Source organism: Puma concolor, chromosome B1 (genome assembly GCF_028749965.1).
Source record: "Puma concolor isolate L17-30 chromosome B1, mPumCon1.1.hap2, whole genome shotgun sequence".
Lineage (NCBI taxonomy): Eukaryota > Metazoa > Chordata > Mammalia > Carnivora > Felidae > Puma > Puma concolor.
Genome location: NC_141670.1, coordinates 137,925,768 through 137,952,703, shown reverse-complemented (window position 1 = coordinate 137,952,703; position 26,936 = coordinate 137,925,768). Strand labels below are relative to the sequence as shown.

Below are 26,936 nucleotides of genomic sequence, written 5' to 3'. Positions count from 1 at the left end.
TTACTTTAGGGCACAATTCAAGGCAAGGCATGAGTAAATAGATCTCCTTCCTCTGTAGAGAGAAAAAAAAAAATGAAATTGAGCATGGATGTGAGTTCTGGAGAGGGTACTGTTTTGGCCTTGCAAGCCCTGCTGTGCTCTAAAGGTATTAATATGTCCTCGGTTTCAGTAATTAGAGAGTAGAGGATCCTGGGCAATGGCAAACCAGCTGCATGAAATAATACCAGCCTCCACTTAAGTTTCCTTCTCCTTCCAGGCTAAGGCCAAACTCGAGGTGTCAAAGCAAAGGCAGACACAGATCATAAGCACTAATATTGCTGGAGTATGCACAGAAGTTTTGAACTGAAAACTGTTGGCAAACTGGCTTTACCCCTCCTCTCCATCTGATGGAGATAAGACAAGTATATTTGTCAGCCCTGTTTTGCACCTGAAGGAAACATGACACAAGTGTGCAAAATAATACATACAGTCTCAAAAAGAACAGCTAATGGACTCAACTCCTCACTAATAAATTAGAGTTCTTTCTGTTAGGTCATACAAACTTTAAAATAACCACCTGGCTCTTCCAAAAAACCTCTGTGCCTCCCACAGGACAATAAAGTGGTGGGGGTGGGGACAGAATCTGAATTCATGTTTATGCTGCCTAATGCTGAATCACATTCATGAGGTACTGTCGCCAGGAACTAAGAGATTTCCATTTATTTGCTCGAGGAAGACGGTGTATTACAAAAGCTGCATAAAGATAGAATCCAGAAATCAAAACTTTTTTCTGCAGTATCTCTCAATGCTTTTAATCAGGCCACCTGAACACACTCTGCCTTATAGGAAATGTAAAGAAAGAACTGTCTTCTGCAAAGGAGAGTTCTATAAGATATGTGTAGCAAACAGAGCTAATTGGTTTAAATTACTAAAGATCCTATTATCTAGCATCTGTTTATTCATACAATGATACTTATTGAATAAATGCAGGCAGTTATGGTTCTTTTTGATGCATTCTGAAACACCTGACTTTTATAGGGTGGGTAAATGAAGTTACTTAGCCCTGAGCCAGCTTTGGCTTCTAAATGAAAGCCAAAAAAGAATTAGCAGGGATGCTGGAAGTCACATAAACACAGCTGAAGAAAACATATTGTCTTGATTTCAGCTTGAAATCTGTGCTAAATTAGTAATAGGAAGTTTAGCAGCAATGCCTCATTTCTTAAAACATCAATTGTTTTTAGGTTTTATTGCAACCCTATTCACTTTTGTGGGAATGAAAATACTGAATACATTTTAAGCTGGAACTAAAAACATAATCATACATCCAAAAGATGCATTCACTAACTTTGTTTATGTTCTATTTTCTGGATAGGCAATAACCATGTTTATTTGTTAATAGTTGATACCAATATTATAAACAAAAAACTGTTTTGAGATTTTTCAAAAATCCCCAATAACCTCTTAAAACATTTAGTGTTAAAGTACACTATGTAGATGTCATTGGAGTAATTTTAGGGTCCTAAAGATATTTTTTGACAGGGAACCCAAATCAGGATTTACATAATACATTTTGATCTTGTAAAAGGTACTCATAACTCTTGTTCAATTTCTGCCTGCTTTTTCAAGTTCACAAAAGCTAAGAAATGGGGGATAATCCAAAATAAAAGTAGGAACAGAGTGATTGAAGTGTTCCTCTATTTTGGGGCACCTGGCTGGTTCAGTCAGGAGAGCATCTGACTCTTGATTTCATGAGTTCAAGTCCCATGTTGGTCATGGAGCCTACTTAAATAAATAAATAAATAAATAAATAAATAAATAAATAAATAAATACTTCTCTGTTTTGATAAGGGCACTGGGTTAACATGCAACTGCCACTGTTGACGTCAGCGTCACAAACTAAAGATGAACATGGGTGGGCTGCTCTTCAGATTCAGGTGACATTTATACTTGTTAATGAGGATTTCTTTTTCTGCAAAAGGAAGAAAAATTTCATTTTTAGTTTTAGGGCTTCAGGCCAAGAGAGATCTTTTCTTCCTTCTCTGTTGCCATGCTTTGACAAAAACAACAAAATTCCTTCTTTTTCATATTTACCTTTGTATTTTTGTTAATATCCTTTGACTTCCATCTCATTAGGACTTTTGTACCTCCTACTAATATAGAGGAAAAATAGAGTCACTTAAATTAATGTGTGTTTTTAATTGTTTATTTTAGCCTTTCTCTTGAAACCCACATTTAAACTGAATCATGACTGTGAAAGGTACCAGGTTTCTTGGGTCTGAAGCTGTTAGCTGAGGATAATTTTGTGACTATGTCTCTACGGACATTTAAATTTTTTTTCTTTTGTTTGGGTGTGGTTTACTTTACCACTACCTGGTTGTTGAGTGAAGTAAACCTAGTCATTTGTTCCTAAAAGAATGTGGTTATTATCCATATCCTTAGACTACAACACTAGCTTCAAAAAAATGTCTGAGTAAACCAAAATCTCTGCAATAATAATTGGATCTGGATTTACAGAATGTATTTTGGTGACCCCTTCTTCCTATCAAGAGAAACATATGTGGTAAGAGATGCTTTTCCCCTTTAGCAGACAGAGGAACTGTTCCTACCTTGATGGGATGGTGCAATAGAGTAGAAAACCAACCAGGCATTAGAAAACCTTCTGATTAAGCCATACGCTGCCATTTAAGACCATCTCTTCTCCACCAAGAATCTCTTTTGTTATTATTCTTAATTCCTTGACCACATCTTTGGAAAAAATTAAGTCTGCCAAATACATGGTATTTGCAAAGCAAAAATTAAATATTTATCTCATTTTTCTGTAATAAACAATCTATACTGAGTATATACCCAATCAAATGAATATTCCACACAGCCCAAGATGACCATGTTACCATTCTAAGCAGCCACAAAGCAACAAATTTGATGTTATAATTATCTTAGGTAGCTTGATTCTTGACTGAAGGTAACTGTATGATTTCCATTAGGCTTCTTGAAATATTTAAAATAAGTTCTGATTTTCTATTTCTATATTCTCATACTCCACATGAATCCAAAGCCCAAGGTTGGGAACCACTGGCCTCATTTATCTGAACCTCAGTTTTATCTTCTTCAAAATGGAGGAAAATAATTGCTTCCAGGCTTACTTACCTCATGGTTGTTATAAAAAAGGAAATAAAATCACATGTGTTAAAGAGCAGTCATGTTTGTACTAGTTAGTCTCCCTCCTTGCCCACAGATTATTGGGCCAGGAGTGGACACCTGTCTCATAGGACAAACTGAGCTCATCAGATCCTCTCTCTCATAAGATTTTGAACTACAACACTCAAAATCTCGTTAAGTGATGATGGGCACTTGCACTAAAAGGGCATAGAGAGTCATTCAGTCACTTATTCATTTCCAAAGCAGACACTAATTACCTGACAGAAATTAGGCACTGGGTTGAGTCAAGGATAGAGTCCAAATGAGCCAGAATGTATGGCAAGAAAAGCAAAGATCATGCATAATGCAAAATTATGGGGAGCAAGCATTAAGAGACTACTACAGAGCAGATTTGCAGACCTGAAGGCAGAACTGACATGGCAGACAAAAGCAGAGGGAAAGACCTGCTGAGCAGCTGCCTGACAATTTCCACCTTTCCAGAGTCCTATCTGCATTTCCTGCTCTTAGCTTCTGTAACATTCCCTGACATCCTTTTAATAAAACCCATCTTTGCTTAAGCTTTCTGTGTGGGGCTTGGTTCCTTACAAACAAATGCACCCTGACTAAAAGAGGTGGCATTGTTAATTTTTAATGTAAACTTGAAACACTTAAAAAATATATATGGTCTAAAAAGTAGAGATGTTTTAAGGCCAAAAGCATTAAGGTTAGTAATCAAATTCAGCTTTGTTCTTCTCTCCTACTACTGACATGGTCCCCCAACTTCTCACCCTAGAAAGTGCGTGAATGGTTTGGAAGACGGGGTTAGCATATCATTTCCCTGGGTCCCAACATTGGGGCAAATGGGGCTAACTACCAAGTGACCCAGCCGACAAATTCCATTTCCGAGCAAACACATCTCCTCCAGCACAGGGAGATTCTGATTTTATTTAAATCCTGCTCAGAATTAAATCCCTGCAACATCAAACTGAAAGGAGAGCTGGGTGTGAGATGGAGAGAGAAGAGGCTTCCTAGACCAATGCGTCCTAATGAAATGGCATGCATGGGGTGACTGCTAAGTGCCTGGAAAGGGAGGTGGCAGGGGGCAGATCTGATGGGTTGCAGGCACCTGGGGGAGAAGCCAAAAAAGGCAGGGATTTATTGTGTTTGGTTGGCTTTCTGAACACATCTGTCTTTGAATCACCAGCCTGTGTAAATAGGTCAGGATGCAGATTTTGTGAAGAAAGTCATAACCAATTCAGTAAGGCTTCAGGGATTTTAAGTGATCATGGTCAAAATGTTCCTCTGGGCTGACTTGCCAATAGGCCCTAAAAAGTGATGGATTGTAGTTAAAATCCCTTTCAGGTCATAATGAGAAGGGGAAAGCAGGCTTTAAAGTTGTCTGCTCACTCTTAGCACTTTCTCATTCCTAGTTCATTGCTTGCTCCACTTCTGAAGGCTATCTCCCATTGTCTTAGGTTTCCAGTGTGCTAGTGAAATCATATATACCTCTCATAAAATTCTGATATGTCCAAAAAGTCACTCACATCTAAGCACAAATGACTGATGAGGTTACAGGTGAAAACACTCCTAGAATCATGCATTTTAACATAAGACAAAACTGACAAGAGAATTGCTCTATTATAAGGGTTCAAGCATCTGTGAGCTGCAGAAAGATGTATAGAAGTGGGGAGGGATCCTCTTGAGGTTAATGTGAGGGACTGCACCTCTTCCAGTGAGGCAGCATCTGAGCAAACATCCAGCTACACTAGAACCTACTAGACGCAGAGAATGAGAGTGACCAAGAATCACAGGAAACTGGCCCCTGGCCTCACTTCTTCCCTACCCCCCAGGTTGCCATTATGGTGGCATCTTCCAGAACTCCCCAGCAATCCACAAAGAAAGAAACAAACTCCTTGAAAAGCTTTCCTATCAGATAAACTCTGGAAAATCACTAACATTCAGGTTCAGAATGCTGAAGGAAGACGGAGTAGTATTAAAGTATTTTGTTGATGTTCATCAATTGGCAAAATGTAAAAAACCATTGATTTTGAATGATGGGAGGTTCGCAGCAACTCCTGGCCCTCCTCCTTCCCATCCATGGTACCAGGAATCCCACCTCTCCCAAGTGTTCCCTCATGCACATCCACACTGCCATCACTTCCACTCCACCGCCCTCACTAATACACATAGTGTCCTTATACTAAAATCAAAGCAAGCATGTTGCAAAAAATCCATCCGAAATTTGAAGTTAGGATGAGGCAAGGGTCCAAATACTATGAGGGGAAAAATGAGCTAGTAATTCACATGCACAATTATAAGAGTGATTCACAAAGTGGGTACTGTGCTCTCCGGGGTTTTTGACTCATGAAAGCAAAATCTGTTTCCAAAGCAGGATAAGCCAGATCTTTATGATACATGCTTTCTCACATATGACAAATGTTCAAAAATTAAGTCTATGCCCGAAAAACTGAAAAGTCTGTCACTGTAGTTTATGTTCCCCGGTAGGAGATGCAATTCCATTGTTTAGAGGCAAACGGAATAATCCTTTGCATGATGATTCTTTCAGAAGAGATTTGCTCTCATGTTTTTTGAACATACCTCCAATTGATTTAATAGCATCCTGGTCAGGGGGGTTCACTTCCTCTTTAAGGCAAGGTGAATTTTCATGATGTAAGGTCACGAGAAAGAGTTTCCAAGGACAGCAAGTTATCAGTCTTCAAAAAAAAATGGAAAGGAGATTTGGGTTTTGTTATTTATTTACATGAGGTCCAGTGCTAACGACCCTCTACCTCCATTATTCCGCCTGTGTAGTATTTGGGGGTTCTTTGGGGATAAACTTTTCTGCCCCTACCTTTAGCCACAAGGTAAAATCAGAGTGACAGCACCAAGGCTTTCTGGCAAAGACTGCAGTTTGTTCTGGATAACACATATCAAACTAATATGATGCTGCATACTCCCTTTATATATGATCTTCTGCATTCTGGTCCTTATGGACCCTCAGCTGGTTTCCTTCTTTTCATTTCCATATCCCTCATTGCTTAGAGTATTCTTACAAGGAGAACCTATACAACAAAGAGGGGAAACCCCGATACCATCATGTTTGGCACCACAACCATAACCACTGTGAAACCATTTATAAAAAGCCTATTATTCCATTTATAATCTGCTTTCGTGATTGCTTTTAACTAACTCGAGGAGTAGCTGCACTAAGGTAGAAAGGTTTGTGACCCATCTGTTGAGTGTATAATTTCCTTTTCATTGGCTAGCAGAGCCCAATAAAAAAAATATTATTAGGTGCACTAACTCAATCAGCAAACAAATGACAGGCAGATGGTCTTCAAAAACAATACTGACCATGAATGCCACAGAGCCACAATGCGGGTCTCAGCTTTTAGGCAGCCTTTGTCTGAAAACACTCCACTGGGTTAAGTGATGCAAAATAAGACAGAAAGAGAGAGAAGCTGTGTGTAAATGAGGGAGAAGTTAACGGCCTCTGAAGTGCTCCATGAAAGGCTATGATAATTTTACTGGGAACAGGAAAAAAAAAGGCATCTTACTTAAATAATATCAGCTTGAAATGGTGCTGAAATCCAATAGATCACATTCACATGATACTTCTGTTCTCTTTATTTTAGTCAGAGTTATTTTCTCCAAAGGGCCCTTTATCTGACACAATTTTTTTAAGTTTTGTCTTAGCTGAATGATGCAATTTGGTGAGTAAAAGTTTTTGTTATGAGAGAATTTCACTGGAAGGAAGGAAGGAAAGAAGGAAGGAAGGAAAGGAGGGGAGGAAGGAAGAGACTTTTAGAAGCTTTTGAAAAATCAGTGAGGTCAGAAACTGGTATGAGGAATTTCAAAGTTATGAAGGATTTATATATATTATATATGTAATATATAATATATATATATATATTTCTATCTAGAGAGTATAGTACATTGCTTGTTATATAGTCAGCTCTCAATAAGTTCTCAACGAAGATGACTTGTGCATGAATTAAATATATATATGTATATATGTATATATACATATACATGTATATGTATATGTATATATATATATAATAGAGAAAGAAGGTATATAATAACCTTTAATGATTAGTCATAGTGAGCAGGTAACTAGCTCCATGTTCTGGACAGCCCACCATTCTCAGGGCATGAGCTTTGGTTTCTCTGGTCAACAGTAGTTCAGGATATGAATTCAATATCCTGCACGTCTTCCTTGTAAGTGGTGGCATGCCTGCTTTCTGTAATCTCTAGACCAGTATCCCTGAAAAAAAAACAACTATGTCTAGCTGACATATAAAAAGTGGTTTTTTTCTTATAAAAAGATGCAAGCTTGAAGTAAAAAAATTAAAAGTACAGAAAAAAGTCACTTAAATCCCACCACCTGGAATACCTCTTAATAACATGTAATATATTCTCCCAGTATTTTTTTCTTTGCACTTGTTACATATTTGAAAACATTTCATTTTGCGTTTTTTACTTAGACTTATATCAAAGCTCTTTATAAATATTATTTTAAATGGCTGCATAATATTTCACTGTTTATGTAGAAGACAATCTTTTTAACATCTTTTTTTTAATATGAAATTTATTGTCAAATTGGTTTTCATACAACACCCAGTGCTCATCCCAACAGGTGCCCTCCTCAATACCCATCACACACACACCCCGTCCCTCCCACCCTCCATCAACCCTCAGTTTGTTCTCAGTTTTTAAGAGTCTCTTATGGGGCGCCTGGGTGGCGCAGTAGGTTAAGCGTCCGACTTCAGCCAGGTCACGATCTCACGGTCCGTGAGTTCGAGCCCCGCGTCAGGCTCTGGGCTGATGGCTCGGAGCCTGGAGCCTGTTTCCGATTCTGTGTCTCCCTCTCTCTCTGCCCCTCCCCCGTTCATGCTCTGTCTCTGTCTATCCCATAAATAAATAAAAACGTTGAAAAAAAAATTAAAAAAAAAAAAAAAGAGTCTCTTATGGTTTGCCTCCCTCCCTCTCTAACTTCTTTCCCTTCCCCTCCCCCATAGTCTTCTGTTAAGTTTCTCAGGATCCACTTAAGAGTGAAAACATATGGTATCTGTCTTTCTCTGTATGACTTATTTCACTTATCATAATACTCTCCAGTTCCATCCACGTTGCTACAAAAGGCCATATTTCATTCTTTCTCATTACCACGTAGTATTCCATTGTGTATATAAACCACAATTTCTTTATCCATTCATCAGTTGATGGACATTTAGGGTCTTTCCATAATTTGGCTATTGTTGAAAGTGCTGCTATAAACATTGGACAATCTTTTTAACATCTTAAGGAAACGTGTGGTAACCTCTGTAAATTTGGGAAACAAATATAATCTTCTGAGCCTCAGTTTTCTCATTTGTAAATAAATATAATAAAAATATCTACAAAATTATATTGCTGTGAACATTGACTTAAATAATCCATTGTAAGAGTTTAGCACACTGCCTGATACACAGTAAGCACTCAATAAAAGTTACCAATGATGATGACTTGGGCATAAGAATTATTGTTCACATTTCAGAGAATTGCCTTAAGAAAGATTCCTAGATATGAAATTAAGGACAAAAGATTTGAATGTACATATGATCTTAATATATACCATAAAATTCCTCCATGCCCCACTGGCAATACATAAGTAGCCACCTTGCCAAGGCCTTACCTATAATGGGAATCATTCTTTTAAAACTTTGCATATATAGGTTAAAATATTATATCATTACTTGCTAAATTTGGGGTTCCTTGTTAAAATGCAGAGTTTGTATTTCTAATAAACTCCCAGTTGATATTGATGCTGGTTTACTTTTCAATCTACTCAGGTACTAGGGGTATCCTGTATTTGACCCAAGCTATTAGAGCCCAAGAAAAGCATCTCCCCTTCATTATTTTCCATTTTTAAAGGGAAAAAGCTGCAGATGGATAACACCAAGAGAAGACAGCTAGCTGCCAAAAGGCCTCCCAGAGTGTAAATATGCATGGTCCATGGTCTAGAAATGGTAAGGTCTGAAATTTTCCATTGTAATGACTGATGTCAGGATTTTGATCACCAGTTATCAATTAGTTTTGATTTATAAGCCCATTGATACCCTGGCATCTAACTGTTTATCTGCCAGATCAACTAGCTATCATCACAGATCTTTGGGCTCTGGTATCCTGCTAGCCACTCTGGCCTTACTACCCATTAAAATAATTAGCTATGCTTAGGTGATTAAATGTTATCACATGCCTTCTGTGTTCCAGGGAGCTCCATTTCACGGTTCATGCAGGCTGCAAATGAAGCTACCACTGAGCCTCTCAAAGATACTGGAGGTCTCTCACCAGTGAATTCCATACTGCTTCAGTGAAAGTAGTGTCTTCCATGGCCTCCCAGAAACCAAAATGGGGTGGTAGAGTCTCTGTTCTCACACATCAATCCATTCCAATACTCCCACCTTCCTGGGCCTCGTACTCCTCCTGTAACACCTTGCCAATGTGGTCTGCGGTCCTACCTCATCAGCATGTCCAAGTATCAAGGGTCATAGTAGGACCAATTCTAGGTGTTCTTGTCAGTACCCTGAACCTCAAGTCATGGGTGAGTGCTCCCATGTCAATACATTTTCCTCTTTCTAGCTATAGACTCTATTTCCCACCACCCCCATCCAACATGATGTTATTCAAGTTCATGAATATTAGCCAGGATGGGAAGGTCTTTGGTGTTTCAACCATTTCCTCACAGACTAGGAACAGTACTTTACTGTTGGAGCTATGCAAAAACCGAACATTCTTTCTTGGTCTAGGGGCAATGAAGGAAGACAAGGGCAGATCATGAGCAGGGCAATGGCATCTTGTGAGACACCCGCCTCAGATGAGGTCTTTGCAGGGTCTCCAGGCAAGGGGAGGCTGGTATCTTCTTGTGAGAGGAGAGGGGGCTGTGTCTGCCAGACTAAAGGAGATAAGGAACCTGGGGAGTTAAGATATTCAGGCTTATCTACCCAAATATCCCCAGATCAGGGCTCAAGATCCCACTCTTCTATTATAAGGCCCTGACTTTGTCATATAAGATTTGTCAAGGCTGTGCATTCAGTATCCTTTGCTGTTCAGCTACCCTTACAAGTAGATCCTGGATCTGATTTTCAGTGGCTGAAGGAGACAAGGGCCTCCTAATCACTAGCCATACAGGCCTTCTGATTTTCATATCATACCTGATCTTTTCTCTTTTTGAAGCTTTTAAAGGAGTTAACAAATGGCAACCATAAAATTACACAACTCTTATTGTTACCATAGCCTCCATAACACTCAGGTGCCACAGCCTTAAATAAACCGGCACCTCATCTCAATTCACTATAGGTAGCATCATAATCTGAGCAATTATGATGCTACAACATGTTATCATCACTCACTTAAAATTAGCAATGGGTTTTTCTACAGTCTGACTAGTGAGGGATCCAGCTTAAAAATCCCATCCAAAGAATATACATTCTGGGAACTCTCCCAGTACCAACTGTCTAAGCCTGAGGTTCTCTGAAAGTCATGCCTGAGACAGGCAATTTATTAAGAATGTGATTCCAGAGTCAGGTATATTAGGATGAAGGGACAGGGAAGGAAGAAAAGTCCACACAGGGATGTGGTTTTTGTATTGGCCACTGCTATAGCCTACTGATTCTTAATTCCATGGGACCATCTGAGGATTCTTTTTTATGTTCATTTATTTTTGAGAGAGTGCAAGCAGAGGAGAGGCAAAGAGAGTGGGACAGATGATCTGAAGTGAGCTCCGCACTGACAGCAGTGAGCCAATGTGGGGTTTCAACCCATGAATCGCGAGATCATGACATGAGCCGAAGTTGGATGCTCAACCAACTGAGCCACTTGGGCGCCCCCATCTGAGGACTCTAATAAGATGTGTGTCCAATCTGTCAGCCCAGATGGGGAAGCATGTATCCATCAGTTCCCGTCTCTTGCAGGTCAAAGGAGGCCTCACAGGTATTAACTCCCTCAGACTTACAGGTCATGTAAGCGTAAGTGCTGAGCAGGTTCCTGTGAGCACCCAGGAAGCCCTTGCTTATATCAAACCCATCAGAAAACGGACAACTGCATTATCTTCTTTAGGTAAATGGCATCTCCTATCTCCATACATTTTCTGGCATTGGCCAGGATAGGAATGGTTGAAAGAAAGTTAAAAGTACTAGGCTTTATTTTGTATTGTATGCACATTAGGTATAATCTGTCTGCAAAGTTTATGATCCATTTTTCCCTGTTCTAGGTTGTGTCCTGATAGGAGCATTCCTTATATCTTTTAAAAGGCTCAGCTCTGCCATGATGATTCATACAACCTTGGCTTTTGTTATGTGAGACTTTTAGTAAATCTCAGGTTATTCTTTGAAAATTTTCTACTGAAAAGGCCTTTGGCCAAGGTTAGAAAGTTCTCTTTAAGAAAGGGAAGCCACTCTGCTTCTTCCAGATATTTATTTCACTAAAAGTGCTCATTTCAAATTAGGGAGCATCCTTCTCCTTCTTTCTTTCATTCTTTTCCTATCTCAACCTTCTACTTCTCACTAAGTAAGTTCTAACACTCCAGACCATGTGTCCTTTTAGCATCTCAGGCTGAAATGAAAGAGTCAAGCAAAGAGAACATTTAAGTCATCATTACTCACATCTAAATATCTATGATTAAAATGTGCACATGGGAACAATCATGTTTAATTCCAAAATTTTATAAGAACAAATGTGGGGACTATCAGAATATTCATTAGGAGAAGGAGAAAAATAAAACAGGCCTGGGAGACAGATTTGTAAAGTGTGGATGTGCAGAGCCAACACATGAGCCTGACGCCTCTGAGCGTTAACACATGGTCCCTCCATCAAAGGTCTGTATATGCAACTCAGCTGCTGGACTGACAGAAGATTTGGGGTTGTTAACACACACTTCATTAAAATACCAGCTAAGATCCAAGTTCAAAATCCCACAGTTTGTGTTAGTTGATAAAACTCAATTGCTTCTAATTACTGTTAGTGCAGCTTTAAAATAATATTTTGTTGTAATAAAGGATTCAATATGACAAGTGAGAGTTGGCCCACTGAACTGGAAACACCGGGCCAGAGGGAATGTGTGCACACATAGGTTTCACCACTCTGCCTGACTTGTTTTTCTGAAAATTTTCTAAGCATCCAACAGAGAAAAAATGACCAGTCTTCAAATGGGTTTCAAAAGGGCAAGGACCACTCAAAACATTAGCTGTTATTTGCATCTCTCATTAGTCACTGCAGCTTAAGAGGTGGAAGATTGAGTTGAAATGAGACAGGCAGAGTTGTGGTTTTCCAATGCTTTTATGGAGCATGCGTGAAAATTAGCCAGTATCATCTTCTTTCATATTTCCATCTTCTCTCTCCACTCCCTCTTTAAAAGGTTATCAAGACTGGCACACCTGATAAGATGAAACATCTTCAAATACTGAAAGTTGTTGCCCTTACCATTAGAGAAAGAAAGGGAAATCTTTTCTCTCACCAATTTTCTCCACTCACTGTAATCCAGGAGCACTGGTCTTACTAAGAATTCTCCAGGGGCTGAGCAACTTCCCACCTCTTGGCCCTCACACTTGCTGTTGCTCCCAATGCCTACCACCTTTGTCCCACCCTTCTTAAGCTCCTTAAGTCCTACTCAACCTCAGTGTCTTATTCTAAACTATAGTCCTGATGGAAGGCTTCCTTGGCCCCCCATATTTAAGTCAGGCCTCCATCACCATCACACCCTTCATGTCTCCTTCAAGGCACTTTTATCAAAACTTTGATTAGTCTCATAATATTTATTTAACTGGCTTTCCTGTTAAGCTTCAAGGCATGGGCATCTCTTTTGTCCTGTCTTTTCTAAAGCCATATCCAAAACACACAGGACACAGTAATTGACTGCCTAAGCAAACTATAATAAAGACAAGAAAATTGAAGTGATTTTCGCAAGTACTGGGGGAAAAATAAGGTAGTAGAATGGAGACATTGGCTAGAAGCAAGGTAAAATGTTTGGTAAAACACCCCTCACTCAACAAGGAAGAAAGGAGAATATTCCCATCCTGTTGGCAGAGACCTCAGAGGAATCTATAAAATGCTCTTGGAAAAACCCAGGTTTATATACTGGCCAACAGTTCTCTATTAGGAAAGACAGTCATAGATATCAATGTCTTGTCACACATGAAGAGGTGTCCCAAATTAGTCCATACTTGAAACATCTCTTCTTCTCTCCAGGGACTTCTCACTATTTGACTCATGCACAGCCATAAATCCCATCTTAGCTCTGAGTTCTCACATCATACATTAGAGATAGGTCTCAGGCATAGATCTTCTCCTTCAACTTGTAGCAATTGAGAATAAAAATGATGATAGTAATATTCATAACAACAATAATACATGTAATGGTGAGGTGGTTTTGGCTGACCAGTATCCATTCTACCTTCTCTGGCAGTAATTTCCTGTTATCTTAGGTAGGAATGATAATTACCCAATAATTCCAGTGGTTCTCTACCTTCTCTTCACTAGGTTACTCAGCTGCTCACTCCCTATAATTTGAATCTTAAAAATAACAATTAGAAAATGGTTTGAGCTCAGCCAACATAAGAGAAGCACCCTGGAAATAGTATTGGGAAATTCCTTCTTGAACTCCCAGAGCTCCTTCCATTCTTGGATTAAAATCTTCTGTTTTGCCTTCCAGCTGTTCAATGTCTAGAGAGAGAAAGAGAGAGGGAGATAGATAGATTTTTTTTACTTAAGCAGCCAGAGTCTGTTCCCATTAGTTTCAATCAAATTATGCTGATATATGCTTCATAATATGAAGATGTAACAATTAAGATGATAATGATGAAAATAAATACCTCATGGTAAAGTAATGTTCTTTACCAAAGCTCAAGTCATTCTAAAAGTATGACACTCGGTCATTCTGATAACTTCTCTGGAATCCAGTGGTTCAAACTTAAATCATTTCTCAGTGGTTACTTGTTTAACATACAAAATACTATGAAGATTGGATTTATAATACAGTCTGATGTCTATTATTCTGTGAAGATTGGATTTATGATACAGTCTGATGTCTATTATTTGGCCTAATATTGTTATTTTAACTGTTATAAGTGTTTGTTGGATCAAGGAATATATTTTCCACAAAATTGTCTCACTAAGAAACTCTCTACTAATATTCATATTGCAAAATTTTCCCTATTTAAATTTGAAAGTTCTAAAAAAATATTTCTGTACAAAAAATCAATGCTTTCATAATCATTGTTAATTATTCTAGTGCTCTTATTTCAATGCATCAACTGAATAATAGAACTTTATGAGATAAAGCTGTTGAGAAATATTTCACTTTAAGTCAAATCTTGAATGTTTACCTTATATGAAATTGCATAGTCATAGGCTGTATTAGACAGATACGCTATGTAAACAACCACCTCCAAGATTCAGTGGCTTAAAACCACAATTGTGTAGTCTTCCTCATATATCTGTAAGTCACCTGAAAATCAGCTGATGTAGGCTGGGTGACTGATGCAAGCTGCAGGACCAGCTGGACTCGGCTCCTCCCTGTAGCTTGGGCTCAGGTCTACTCTGCAGGTGGGCATTCTGGATCCCAGGCTGATGGAGCAGCAGCTGCTCAGGAGCTATCCTCATGGTGGTGGCAGAGGTGGAAGATAGAAGGCCAACTGCACAAGCACATTCCAAACTTTTGCCTATATCACAACCACTAACGTCCCATTGCCCAAGCACATCACAAGGCCAAGCCCAACACTGATAGGAAGAGGGGTATATCCCATACATATGGGAGGGGAGAGAGTAAATTTTCCTGAATAATCCAAATGTAAACTGGCAATGCACCTGAAAGACATACCTTGCTTATGTAAATAACACTGACTCGTAACTTATTTGATCATGGACAGAGTCCAAGATACCAGAAGTGACATTGAAATTGGTATATAGTTAACTGGCTGTCCAAAATCTAAGGCCAAAGCTAAAACCTCAGTTCATCTAACCTAACATGCACAAAGTTGTATAGCTTTGGAGTGGCATAGCTGGAGTTTTAACCCAGATTCTTCAGACTCAAACCCCATGTTCTTAAGCACTAGCCTGTAGCAGCTCCACCATGAGTATCATGTCTTCACTTTGAAAAAGAAAAATTGAAGCACAGAACACTGAAGCATTAAATATTTCCTATATACTAGGCTTTGAGCCAGAGGTTTACCCATATTATTTCATTTTGGCTTTAATGAGGTCAGGGTAATTTTTCAGAATTTACAGGTAAGAAAATAATCATTCTGGAAATGTTAAAACTTACTTTTCTAAGGACAGGCAGGTAGAAAATCTAAACTTTTGAAACCAGCCCCATCTGACCATAAAACATATGCTTTTCTGATATGATACACATAATCGTCTCAAAGTGTTCAGCAATTAAAACTGAAAGCTAGTACCTGAACCCATGCGTCTTGAACCAGTGATTTCTCTATTATTGTTTCAGATCATATTTCCAAATCCATAAGTTTTGTTTTAATATGTGGTTTAACAACTGGTCAAAATATTTGAATTGAGGATTCTCCAACACATCTTGTTGTCACAAATATATGACATGCCTCCTTATTAATTCAACCACCATCTGTGACTTTTTCAATATAAGAGAATAAGAAGCCATATACATTATTTCAATTAAGTGTATTGTCTTTTACCATTAAGAAGAAATTTGCATTGAAAAGGTGAAAGGGGTCTAAATATTGATCAAATCTGTATGTTCCGTTGTCCCCACATGTGGAAAAATGTTGCATCCTGGCAATGATTAATAATAATAATAATACAAAATTATGCTTTAAAATTCTCAGTCCTCAGAATTTAACAATGATTCTTTTAATTGACACATTAACAATTCCTTTTGGGTTATTGTATTTTGATAGACTTTATAACACATTTTTTTCAAGAGAAGGCCACTTTTGCACAGCTTTTAGCAAGGTCAGCACTATGAATACACTTTGTACTTCAAAATATAAAACTAAGCTCCTCTACAATATTCTATGTTGAATTTACTGAACTGCATATATACAGAACCTCAAACCAAAGAGCTGGCTATCCTTTGGATAATGATTCACTGGAATTATACTATGTGTTGACTTACTAAAATTAGAATGGCTGCATCAAAAGAAAAAGAAAGAGAATAAGAATTTGTTACCCCAACTTGAGGTGATAGGATAGAATACATAAAGTAAACGTAAGAAACGACTATTTTTCCCAGGTTTATCGAGGTATAGTTTACAAATAAACATTGAAATTACCATGAGGAATAAAATGTAACAGGAGGGACAGTGTTCCACTTCTGAGCCTAGGACTCCAGAGGCCCTGCATGCTTTGGTCCTCTCTTTTGGAACCCTGCCCAGACACCTATATAACCAAGCTTGTGCTAGCCTACTCGAATATGAAAGTCATGTGGGGTAGGGCTCAGCCAACCCAGCTGAGGCCATCCTAAATTCACTAGTGCTCAGTCAACTTGGCAGCTGACTTTAACCCATGAATGAACCCAGCCAAGACCAAAAGAACAATGCAGCTGAACTCAGCACCAATTCTTGGCTTGCAGAATTGTGAGCTATATAAATACTTGTTTTAACCAACTAGGTTCTTGGAGGAGTTAGTATTCAGCAAAATCTAACCAATTAAAAGGGCGCTAACTGATATAGGACTCAAGGCAGGGAATTGGATTAGGTAGGGATTTAAAAGGAAAGGAAAATATATGAAACAAAAGAGAAAGAGTGCTGACATTTGTTGTTCTAGGTGGTGGATACATGTGTGTTTGCCTGAAGTTCCAAAAAAAATATTTTTAGTGAGGAAATCTAAGACATTACATAACAATTTAGAGAGAGGTAGGAGAGACCTTAATGAAAACTAGAAATCCAGAGGCTATAAAAGAAAATAGACATATATTTGACTATATAAAAATTCAAAATTTTTGTGTATCAAAGAAACCATGAACACAGTCAGTGAACAAAACCGTGAACACTGGTTGGAGCCAAGTGAAACACAAACAGAGGTGTGATGTTTATGAGATACAAAAAGTTTGTACAAGTCACCAGGAAGGAAATAAGGAACCCAATAGAAAAACAGGCAAAGAACATACAGAGGCAATTCACAGAAGAGCCAGTTCAAATGTCCACGTAACACAGAAAACAATCTTAAAGCTGGTCAGAACAATGCAAGTTAAAGTAAGAGTGACAGAGCACTGTTGACTCCCTATACTGGTAGGAAAAAAAGATTTCACTGTTAAGATGAAGGAAAAGGTCAAGGTACCCACAAAGATGGCTGATAAAAATGTAAATCATTGAAGTTTTTTGGAAAGCAACCTTTCTAAAAGCCATTAAAATTACACACACACACAGACACACACAGAAATCCTACTCAGAATAGTGGGATTCTTTCAGAAAGATAAGCATCAATACAGAAGGATATTTATTACATTATGGCATTTTTGTTAGTGGCAAGAAAAGCAACAACAAACATAAATTGGACAAACAGGGAATGTCCATCAACAGAGAAGTGGTGGACTATGTTGCCATGCATTTTTTCTATGACATATCAAAAGAATGAATTAGAAATATACTTGGATATAATACTTTATCAGTGAGAGACAATTGTCAGAAATAGAAATGTGCAAATAATATGATCTCACTTTAAAAATGTTCCAAAACACTAAACATATATATTCACATGTTGATATATGTCAGTGCATTTGTATATTATCACATGGAAATGAAATAAAATGCAAGGAAATATGCTGGCTTATTACAGCAGGTTACTTCAAGACAAGGGTGTATAAAATAATTCAAGGGAACAGAAGGAAGAAGGAACCAAAAAGGAAAAAGAAGAAAAACATACACTAAAAAGAATAATATAAAGAAATCACATTTACATATTTATGTATGTGTGTATATATGTACATATATACACACATACATATATACATATGTATATATTGATGTACATTTTACATACAAACATATCACATTCATATATTTATGTGAATGTACATATAAACAAACCCATGGGGGAAAACCTTTCAATTAATTGTTTTAATAAAATGAACACTTTGTTGTTCGGGGTTTAATAGTGTTCCTCAAAAATTCACATCTTCTCAGAACTTCAGAATGTGACCTTATTTGGAAATAAAGCATTTGCAGATGCAATCATTAAGAAGAGGTAATACTGGATTAGAATGTGACCTAAATTTGGTGACTAGTGTTTTTATAGGAAGACCATGTAAAGACACAGAGGGAAGAAGGTCATGTGAAGACAGAGGCAGAGATTGGAATCATGCTACCATGAACCAAGGAGTGCCAGCAGCCACCAGAAGCTCTCCTCTAGGCCTGTGGAGGGAAAAAAGGACTCTCCTCTAGGCCTGTGGAGGGAGTGTGGCTCTGCTGACACTTTTATTTTGGACTTCTGGCCTCCAGAACCACAAGAGAAAAAACTTTTAAGCCACCCGGTTTGTAGTAATTTGTCACAGCATAACCAGAAAACTATGACAACTATGGAGCATAGATTTTATATGTTTGGTCACGTGAAAACCATTGATCCTGATTCTATCTCCAGGTGACTTTACAAATAACACAGCTCCTGCTACATTATAAATTCCATGCCTATCTTGTCCACCCATGTATCTCTAGTACCCAGTACAGCACTGGCACGTAGTAGGTACTTAATAAATGCATGAAGAATAAATGAAGTAATAGATTAATGAAAAATATACATAGTCCATGCATTTGATTTTTGAAAATAATTTGATTTATATGTGTTGTTCAAGTTTGGGGCAAGCTCCCAAGAATACATTTTGTTTCTGACCAAGCTCACTGGCTTTCATTTGATGTAAGTGTCAGATCAAGACTCAGGGCCCAGTCTCTCCATATATAATAACTGGGGCTGGGTGGGGTTGGGAATAATAGCAGTAGCAGTAGTGGTGGTGGTGGTGGTGGTGGCAGGAGAATCTAATAAGGAAACCCAACCCTTTCGCCTGCACATTACACTAGTCCTTTAACAATCCCTTTACATAATTTCTCAGCCGTTTTCAGTGAAGCTGAAATAACTTCACCACAGGATATGCACCAGGACAGTTTGGACTAGCTGCTCCTATCAGAGGTCTTCTCCAAAAAGTAAGTTTGTGTCGCATTGCGTAATAAAGTGTTACAGAAACTCTTCTAGAACATAGAAGTTATTCTGGCATCTGACTGAAGGTTACCGTGAGCACTCTGGATGAATTTCAAAAGGAACAGAAAGGCTGAGCAAGTGCGTAAAGTCATTTCAGAGCCATTCTTGAAGGGTAATGCCAGCATTCCAGAGGGATTTCAGCGCCCGGCTAGAGGGCGGCAGAATTATTGCTGAAGTATTCCTTGCGGAGAGCTTTAACCTCATGGCCGAAGTGTATTCAAAACAATTCTGCTGCGATAGTAAAAAATATATATCCATGCTGTGCATTCCCAGAAGAGCATTCTGGCCTCCTTATTCACATGAGCCAGGAACTGAAAAAGAGCTGAGGGGGTAAACTGGTAAAGTGCTACCACAGAGATTTTACTCTAAATACTGGTTGGGGAAGCCCCATGGTCCCAAAAGGTTAGAGACATTAGATGTTTTACAGGGTATGTGCCAAAATGAATAATTCATAGAAAAATGCTCCTAACTCTATTCAGGTAAGATTATACAGTAAAGTAAGAGAAAACAGCAGATAAAATTTTCTTTGCTCTGTGGTCCTTCTGCCAATCCTCTAAATTAATCCTGCACATGTACCTTGTGCATAGCACTCTGCTAGGTACTAGGGGGACAGAGCGGCTGCCTCTCAAGCTAATTGAGCATGTGAGACATCCATATATTCAACAAATATTTATTTAACCCTGAACTGTTAGGTGCAAGGAGCTAATGAGCTTCTGACAGGCCTTTTCTTCCAGTCATGTTCCTCTCCTGTTCCCACTCTACACAGATCAGAACTCCTCCTCATCACTTCCAGAGGTCCTGGTGTTGAGAACTTTATTCTGCCGCCCTGATCTCCTGCCACTCCTTCCCAGCTCACACTGCTATAGTCAACTTCTTGACCTCCAATTCCTCACCTTCAAGGCCTCTACCTTTAAGGCCACCCCACATCTCTTTACACAGCTTGGTTCTTCCTACCCTTTGGGTCTTAGCTTCAGTATCATCTCCTTAAATAGGCCTTCCAGGATGCTGTCTACAAAGTATACACACCCTCACACCCTTTATTTTTAATCTCCTTTATCTACTTGACCCTTTTCCTCCCCTCCACATATCTCCCCTCTGGCATATATCAGTTTGTTCTCTGTGTTTAAGAGTCTGTGTTTTGTTTGTTTGTTCATTTGTTAGGTATTTTAGATTCTATGTACACGGGAAATCATACGGTATTTGTCTTTCTCTTAGCAAAATACCCTCTAGGTCCATCCATGTTGTTGCACATGACACAATCTTGTTCTTTTTTGTAACTGAGTAATATTACATTTTCTTTATCCATTTATCTATTGATGGACACTTGGGTTGTTTCCATACCTTGGCTATTGAAAATAATTCTGCAATAAACATAAAAGTACATATATCTTTTCAAATTCATGTTTTTACTTTCTCTGCTCAATAGTAAAAGAATTACTGGGTTGTATGGTGTTTGTATTTTTAATTTTTTCAGGAACCTCCATACCGTTCTCCACAGTGGCTGCACCAATTTACTTTCCCACCAACAGTGCACTGCGGTTCCCTTTTCTCCACATCCTCACCAACACTTATTATTTCTTGTCTTTTTGATACCAGCCATTCTGACTGGTGTGAGGTGATATCTCATTGTGGTTTTGACTTGCATTTCCCTGGTGATAGTGATGTTGAGTATATTTTCATGTACCTGTTGGCTATTTGCATGCCTTCTTTGGAAAAAAAATACCTATTAAGGTGCTCTGTCCTTTCTTTAATCATATTGGTTTGTTTGTTTGTTTGTTTGTTGGTGTTGAGTTGTATGAGTTCTTTATATATTTTGGATATTAACCCCTTATCAGATATATATTTGCAAATATCTTCTTCCATTTTTGTTTTGTTGATGGTTTCTTTTGCTGTGCAACAGCTTTTTATTTTGATGTAGTCCCAATAGTTTATTTGCTTTAGTTTCCCTTGCCTGAGGAGATGCATCAATAAATATGTTCCTAAAACTGATGTCCAAGAGATCACTCCTATGTTTTCTTTTGGGAATTTTATGGTTTCAGTCTCACATTTAGGTTTTAATCCATTCTTTTATTACTTTTGTACATGGTGTACAAAAGTAATCCAGTTTCATTCTTTTGCATATAGTTGTCCAGTTTTCCCAACACTACTTATTGAAGAAACTGTCTTTATCTTACTGTATATCCTTGCCTCCTTTATGTAAATTAATTGGCCACATAGCATGAGTTTATTTCTGGGTTCTCTATCCTGTTCCATTGATCTGTGTCTATTTTTGTGCCCATACCATACTGTTTTGGTCACTATAGCTTTGTAGTATATCTTGTTGAAATCTGGGATTATAATACTTCCAGGTTTATTCTTCTATCTCAAGATTGCTTTAACTTGCATACACACCCTTTTATTCCCTATCTCAGTTCCTTTTTTGTTGTTTTCTTCTCAATATTTATTTACAATTTATACTTATTTTATTTATTTTTTTATTATCTTTGTTTTTTTTATTTCATTTTTTATTTTTTAAAATTTGCAACCAAATTAGTTAGCATATAGTCCAACAATGATTTCAGGAGTAGATTCCTTATTTGTTTATTTAAAGGCTTGCATAACAGGTACTCTGTCAATCTTGTCCACAATTATATATTCTGTGCTTAACACAGCGAGGAAATATAGTTACTCAATAAAATTAGCATTTTGCTAAACACAACAGTTGTTTAATAAAATGTATTGCCCTGAATGAATGACCCAAAATGACCAGTGCTGGCTCTACCTCAACTTAACAGAAATTGAGTTCAAATCTTGGTTATAAATTCCTATTTTCTGCAAATTCAGAGCTCCACATGTTGGAATGCAGAGAAAGATGAAAGTTAACTTTTAGAAAAATAGTGCTTCTGTTTTGCTTTGAAATTATGAATTGGCTGTTATGGCAATTTTATGGAATTACTTCCAATTAATTTCCAGTCTACTCTTCCACCACCAACCCACCCCTCACCTCAAGAATTCAAATGAGGAAGCAAAAACAGACTCATAAATACAGAGAATAAACTGATGGCTCCCAGAAAGAAGTGGGTGAAGGACGGGCAAAATGAGTGAAGGAGACTGGAAGATACAGGATTCCAGTTGTGGAATGACTAAGTCATGGGAATCAGAGGCATGGCAGAATATAATCACTGGTATTGTGATAGCATTGTGTGGTGACAGATCATAGCTACAATTGTGAGCAGAGCATAACGTACAGACATGTCAAATCACTGTGTTGTATACCTGAAACTGATGTAATGTTGTATGTCAACTACAGTTCAACTTAAAAAAAAAAGAATTCAAGTGATGATAAGTGGGTCAAGTCCAAAGATATTAATCAGTATACTTACAGTGCCTGAAGTATCAGCAAAAATAACATGAACAAATCACTATTGGGGCAAACACTCTTTTTCCTCTTTATTTCTTAGTGTGATATGCTATCTGAATGTTAATAACACAGGTGACCAAAATTTGGACATAGGCCTAACGAGAAACAAATCAAAGAGGTTGCCCAACCATCTTGATCCCAGTTTCAGGGCTGCCTATTCCAGGCTAAAGGAGTCACATGATTCTGTGCACCAAAGCCTGTACCACTAGAAATTATTCCTGGTTTAAGGCAAAAGAGAGGGAGTTTGAGGCAAACTGACAGAGTTTCATGGGGACATAACCTCTCCATATCATCCTCAGGCTCTTTATATAGCTTTGGTGGTTATTCCATAGTTTGGAATCAGGATCCTGGGTCTTGAGAAAATATCTTAAACAACTATTAACACAGGATTCCTCCCCTGTCCCAGTGATTTGTTGGAGATCAAATAGAAAAAATTAAGTTTATTAAAATTCTGATGAGGGAGACGATCTGTATATGGCAACAGTTACAGACAGAATGGCAAGCTCTATTACAATTCCCAAGAAGCTCCATGCCCAAAGAGGACACATGTTGGGATCATGGATTCTTTTGAAATGCAACAGAAGATGATGTGGAGAAATTAAAAATGGTGGACTGACATGCAGCAATACAGTTATCTCTCAGTAACACCACAGATTGGTAAAGTTGTTAACCTCAAAAAGTTCATGAGTTGGTGGGATGGGTTAAAATGGGTGATGGGTATTTGAGGGATGAATGGATAAAGAAGATGTGGTACCCATATACAATGGAGTATTACTCAGCAATCACAAAGAATGAAATCTTGCCATTTGCAGCTATGTGGATGGAACTAAAGGGTATTATGCTAAGCGAAATTAGTCAGTCAGAGAAAGACAAATATCATATGACTTCACTCATATGAGGACTTTAAGACACAGAACAGATAAACTTAAGGGAAGGGAAGCAAAAATAATATAAAAACAGGGAGGGGGACAAAACAGAAGAGACTCTTAAATATGGAGAACAAACAGAGGGTTACTGGAGGGGTTGTAGGAGGGGGGATGGGCTAAATGGGTAAGGGGCATTAAGGAATCTACTCCTGAAATCAGTGTTGCACTATATGCTAACTTGGATGTAAATTTAAAAAAATAAATTAAATTTTTAAAAAAAATTAGAAATAATAATAAATTAGGAAAAAATGGGTGATGGGCATTAAGGAGGGCACTTGTTGGGATGAGGACTGGGTGTTATATGTAAGTGATGAATCACTAAATTCTACTCCTAAAATCATTATTACACTATATGCTAACTAACATGGATTTCAATAAAATTAAAAAATAAAAATAAATTTAAAAATTTTTAAATAAAAAAAAATCTTAGAAGGGCTAAATTTTTTTTAACTTGCTTAGATAGAGCTCAAACAAGAGGACTCACATGGAAGCAGCCCAGTTACAGAAGTACCTGCAGGAACTACACTGTAAAATTTGCACTAATCAAATCAAAGGGGCCAGATTGTACAGGCTGTGATATTGGGTTTGAGTCAAGTTTACCTTCAGGGAAGCTCAGAAGATGTTTAGGTCAATCAACAGGGCACACACCTGGTTTTTGCATCCAAAGCACTAAGCTGTAACCTGGACTTAATCATCATCTGTAGAACTGGGAAGAGTGGCCCTTCTCCAAAACGGCCAAACTCTGGAGGTAGAAAGTGAATTAGCACACCTGTCACTGTAAAGAGTGACTCAGCTAAGGCCCACAACTCGCTTAAAGCAGCAAGTCCTCCAAGTGATGAAGTAGCCAGGTCAACACTGGTTACAACAGTGCAGTCCAGCACTGAAAGTCATTGATTTAGGACACCATACTTTTCTCCATTACTCAACACTGGTAAACAAGAGTTGGTTTTATCATCTGACAGCATCTAAGTTTATTGGCAATCATCTGTCTCCAATTATTTTTCTCTGATGTTTATTAAAATGCAGATTTTAAAAATGTTCATTTATTTATTTTGAGAGAGAGAGAGAGAGTGCAAGCAGGGAAGGGGCAAAGAGAGAAGGAGAGAGAGAGACACTCCCAAGCAGGCTCCATGCTGTCACTGCAAAGCCCAACACGGGGATCCATCTCTTGGACATGAGATCATGACATGGGCTGAAATCAAGAGTCAGACACTTCACTGACTAAGCCACCCAGGTGCCCCTAAAATGCAGATTTTTGAGACTTGGACAGGATCTGATTGGGAATTTCTGAGAATGGGCTCCAGGAATCTTGATTCCAAAAGGCAACTCAAAAATTCCCAAATTAATTTAAGTTTGAAAACTACCATTATTTCCTCTTTATTCCCATAATATGAGGTGCTTTTTTTTTCATTTTTTAAATGTTTATTTATATTTATTTTTTTTATGTTTTTAATGTTTACTTTTTTTTTTATATATGAAATTTATTGTCAAATTGGTTTCCATACAACACCCAGTGCTCATCCCAAAAGGTGCCCTCCTCAATACCCATCACCCACCCTCTCCTCCCTCCCACCCCCCATCAACCCTTAGTTTGTTCTCAGTTCTCAACAGTCTCTTATGCTTTAGCTCTCTCCCACTCTAACCTCTTTTTTTTTTTTTCCTTCCCCTCCCCCATGGGTTCCTGTTAAGTTTCTCAGGATCCACATAAGAGTGAAACCATATGGTATCTGTCTTTCTCTGTATGGCTTATTTCACTTAGCATCACACTCTCCAGTTCCATCCACGTTGCTACAAAAGGCCATATTTCATTTTTTCTCATTGCCACGTAGTATTCCATTGTGTATATAAACCACAATTTCTTTATCCATTCATCAGTTGATGGACATTTAGGCTCTTTCCATAATTTGGCTATTGTTGAGAGTGCTGCTATGAACATTGGGGGTACAAGTGCCCCTATGCATCAGTACTCCTGTGTCCCTTGGATAAATTCCTAGCAGTGCTATTGCTGGGTCATAGGGTAGGTCTATTTTTGATTTTCTGAGGAACCTCCACACTGTTTTCCAGAGCGGCTGCACCAATTTGCATTCCCACCAACAGTGCAAGAGGGTTCCCGTTTCTCCACATCCTCTCCAGCATCTATAGTCTCCTGATTTGTTCATTTTGGCCACTCTGACTGGCGTGAGGTGATACCTGAGTGTGGTTTTGATTTGTATTTCCCTGATAAGGAGCGACGCTGAACATCTTTTCATGTGCCTGTTGGCCATCTGGATGTCTTCTTTAGAGAAGTGTCTATTCATGTTTTCTGCCCATTTCTTCACCGGGTTATTTGCTTTTCGGGTGTGGAGTTTGGTGAGCTCTTTATAGATTTTGGATACTAGCCCTTTGTCTGATATGTCATTTGCAAATACCTTTTCCCATTCCGTTGGTTGCCTTTTAGTTTTGTTGGTTGTTTCCTTTGCTGTGCAGAAGCTTTTGATCTTCATAAGGTCCCAGTAATTCACTTTTGCTTTTAATTCCCTTGCCTTTGGGGATGTGTCAAGTAAGAGATTGCTACGGCTGAGGTCAGAGAGGTCTTTTCCTGCTTTCTCCTCTAAGGTTTTGATGGTTTCCTGTCTCACATTCAGGTCCTTTATCCATTTTGAGTTTATTTTTGTGAATGGTGTGAGAAAGTGGTCTAGTTTCAACCTTCTGCATGTTGCTGTCCAGTTCTCCCAGCACCATTTGTTAAAGAGACTGTCTTTTTTCCATTGGATGTTCTTTCCTGCTTTGTCAAAGATGAGTTGGCCGTACGTTTGTGGGTCTAGTTCTGGGGTTTCTATTCTATTCCATTGGTCTATGTGTCTGTTTTTGTGCCAATACCATGCTGTCTTGATGATGACAGCTTTGTAGTAGAGGCTAAAGTCTGGGATTGTGATGCCTCCTGCTTTGGTCTTCTTCTTCAAAATTACTTTGGCTATTCGGGGCCTTTTGTGGTTCCATATGAATTTTAGGATTGCTTGTTCTAGTTTCGAGAAGAATGCTGGTGCAATTTTGATTGGGATTGCATTGAATGTGTAGATAGCTTTGGGTAGTATTGACATTTTGACAATATTTATTCTTCCAATCCATGAGCAGGGAATGTCTTTCCATTTCTTTAAATCTTCTTCAATTACCTTCATAAGCTTTCTATAGTTTTCAGCATACAGATCCTTTACATCTTTGGTTAGATTTATTCCTAGGTATTTTATGCTTCTTGGTGCAATTGTGAATGGGATCAGTTTCTTTACTTGTCTTTCTGTTGCTTCATTGTTAGTGTA

General features: G+C 38.3%; 1 long non-coding RNA gene across 1 annotated transcript; it reads right to left on the bottom strand.

Annotated features, from left to right (window-relative positions):
* Positions 1-1,824: 1,824 nt before the first annotated feature.
* Positions 1,825-7,331, bottom strand: LOC147581901 (uncharacterized). The gene is made up of 3 exons (XR_015249784.1): positions 7,204-7,331; positions 5,716-5,831; positions 1,825-1,948 (listed from the first exon to the last, which is right to left on the bottom strand). It is a non-coding gene; the product is annotated as an uncharacterized LOC147581901 (long non-coding RNA).
* Between the last annotated feature and the right edge of the window lie 19,605 nt (positions 7,332-26,936).